The sequence below is a fragment of the Ictidomys tridecemlineatus genome, chromosome 7, assembly GCF_052094955.1.
Source record: "Ictidomys tridecemlineatus isolate mIctTri1 chromosome 7, mIctTri1.hap1, whole genome shotgun sequence".
NCBI lineage: Eukaryota > Metazoa > Chordata > Mammalia > Rodentia > Sciuridae > Ictidomys > Ictidomys tridecemlineatus.
The window spans coordinates 34,852,482-34,855,643 of record NC_135483.1 but is presented as its reverse complement, the minus strand read 5'-3'; the positions used below and the strand labels follow the sequence as shown (position 1 = coordinate 34,855,643).

At 42.5% G+C, this 3,162-nt stretch overlaps 1 long non-coding RNA gene across 1 annotated transcript; it reads right to left on the bottom strand.

Moving 5' to 3' along the window:
* LOC120892936 (uncharacterized) lies at window positions 1-2,496 on the bottom strand. The gene is made up of 2 exons (XR_005737775.2): window positions 2,223-2,496; window positions 1-516 (listed from the first exon to the last, which is right to left on the bottom strand). It is a non-coding gene; the product is annotated as an uncharacterized LOC120892936 (long non-coding RNA).
* Window positions 2,497-3,162: the final 666 nt, after the last annotated feature.

The following is a 3,162-nucleotide window of genomic DNA, read 5'->3' as shown; positions in this document are numbered from 1 at the left end:
TCCTTCATGCTTACTTTTATTCAGAGTGTTAACCCCAGTCCTAGACTGTAATACATGGAGTGTTAAATGGTTCTACAAAGAAGAACTCCAAAAAAACCACTTGACAAAGACAGCGAGGCTCAATCAACAGTAATTATGCTAAATCATCACTTGATTCTGTGTGTCAGGGTGCAATGGATATAGCTGGTGCTTTTCATCATCAAAATACCCCCCCTTCCAACCAAGCAATTCACTTTTTCTTAAAGGGTAGGCATTGGTTGTAATTTTCCATACGGAGCCCATAGGGCAGAAATACAGGAGACTTTGCCCAAACCCCAAAAGGTAACAACTGTCAGGACAAAAAAAATGATATTCTAGAAATCCAATCACTCAGTCTCAAATATTCAAAACTGTCACTGATTTGAAGGGAAAGGGTAAGATCAAGCTTAGCTCCAGATGACTTTAGACTTTTCAAGATCTGTTTCTTCTCTTCAGTATATGGATTCCCAGTAAAATTCCACTCTGAGTTACCAGTCCCTGTGGGTATGATAGAAGTCACAGATTAGTTCTGATTAATTTCCATCATGAGAGAGAGTCAACTTTTGCTTTTCAGGGAGAGAGTAGAGAAAGAATGACAGGGATAATTAAAATCCACAGATAGCACAAACACCCAATTTAACTGGCAGTTTCAAATCCTCCTCCACTGATTTTTTTTTTTTTTAAGAGGTGCCAAGTAACAGGGCTCAGCCCACCTTTTTTTGGGTCTGAATCTAGCAAAATGTGAAGGCAATTTTCTTTCATCAGAAGGCAAGCAGGTGGGAACAAGGAGAAGAACAAGGAGAAGTCAGGATTGGCAGCCTTTCTGAGTTGGAAAGTTGGCCCCTCTTGCCCACTCTCTGTCGGTTTCATTTTCAGGAATCACACCAGCACCGTGAGCTTACATTGCTGGCTGCCGGGCAAAATTTTTCAAAAGGCCAGTTTACTCTTGGTTCAGCATTGAGGAGCAGCCCCTGTTAGAGAATGCTACTCAAGTGGCTTTGCAGTGACTGCAGGCAGAGCAGAGTGACAGAGGACAAGCTGACTTCCACGGACACAGGGCTCCTCGTTGGCCTCAAACTTCAACTCTGCTAGTCAGAGCTACTCAGACCCAATCCAACTTGCAACTGCTACCATTTTAGATGCCCCAGACCTTTAACCCTCCCAGCGCTTCCCAGTGGCCTTCATAGATGGCCTCCAGTTTGTCTACCATTCAAAGCTACGCCTAACTTAATCATTCTTATCCATTCTCCATTTCTTTCTTTTGCTGAAAATAAAGCTACTTTTCAATATCCAGCTCTGTTTTTCCCATCTCAAAATGATCATTCCCTCCTATGATGATTATTTATATTGAATCTCTATGCTTTCTATTCTATCACAGTAGCTAACATCCCCTAAGACTTTAATGTTCTCCAAAATGTGGGCCATGACCCATTAGTGAGCTTTGGAATCACTTTAGTGGGTTATGACCTGAATTTTTTAAAAAATGAAATAGAATAGAGTGCATTACATGTAAACATATTTCTTACTTTTGTTTATGGTCAAAAATGTGAAAAAGTCACTGCTTCATGTAATAATGATGTTTTCTGCTTTTATGGAACAGAGAGCCTTGATCTGACCAGCTTAAATAATACAGAATTTATTATCTCATATATAATGAGATGTCTGGAGGCAGGGCAGCTCTAGGTTTCTTTTAGCAACTTATCAACATCAGGGACCTGGGTTTTCGCCATATCTGTAATTTTTCAGCTAATTTTTTCTGAGGTTTGCAAACCAGATGCATGAGTTCCTTGCATCATACCAATATTCAGGAGCAGAAAAAAAGGGAACTTTTTTTTTTTCATTTTCTTTTTACCTGCAAAGAATTTTTATCGGAACCTTCCCAACTCCCCAGATCTCTTTCCTTTGCTCTTTGAAATAAAATGAATGATATGCCTAGCCAGGAATAGCAAGAAAAACCAAATTTACTCTAGTTGAAGACCAGAGTACCTTCTCATGTGACCACATTTGGTTTTACCCGGTCAGGAAAAAAGAGAGAGAGTGATGGGTGGGGGGTAGGTCAGCCAAAGTGCTTGCCAGCTGCACACGAGGTACATCCCAGTAGGGACAGGGTCCTTTTCTCTTTATGTTCCCTGCAATGCTGGCCACATAGCAAGTCTAGACAGTCACTTCAAATTTCAACTGATAAATTAAATCAATCACTTTACCTCAAAGTATAAATATTCATGGGATGCAGAGATCAAATATCCAATTTGAGATACTGGAGGCATCCTGCAGACATCGCTCATGATTTGTTGAGACCTAACTCACCAGAGACCAGGATATTTTTTTCCAGTCTTCATTTCTCTATCAAATTATTAACCTGGCATTACCACTGAAATAATAAAATACATATTCATCACAATGCAGATGGCAATTGATGGCTCCACAGATGGAACGGTGGCTCTCGAGATGGCAAGCGTGGAGTGGTGGGGGTGGAGAGACGGCCGCGTCAGAGGAGGAGAGACATTACGTCATTCCAGATTTGGGCTTTCTTTGGGAACCCTGGCAGGATTACTGCTGAATCATTCTGCCAGGCAAATCACTGGCATGTTAGTCGGACAAAGGTGCCTGAATTCAACTCTTGTTCTGCTCCTTGCCTGGTCATCTTTCTGCTTATTTTGCCATTTAAGGCTAGACTCAAAAACACGATCACATGAAATAATCATGTCTGTCAGAGGCAGTGACCCAGGGTCTGAAAGTCTTGTGTGTACATATGTGTGCGCGCACACACATCCTTTATCAGAGGAAGCACAGAGGACTTTGAACTGCAGTAAAGCTTTCATCTCTGAGATAGTTAGGATCTTTCTATTTGTTCCTGTTACAAATGCAAGGTCCTCCCATGGGCCCAGCAGATAAAGCTGGACTTGAGGGTGCCGTGCATTTCCTTGAGTGGCAGCTTCTCACTCTGGAGACACACAACAAACCTCATCTGCCAGACCACAGGTGCACCTGGAGGATGGGAAGGTAGCAGACTTGGATTTGACTCTGGTTTTCTTGGGCAGCTAACCTGTTGCCTAGTTGGCCTAGAGGCTGCCTTGGGTCCGTGGGCTTCAGGCCAGTCCTAGCTCTGCCAGAGCCTGCTCCAAGTTCCACCTTCAGTTGCAC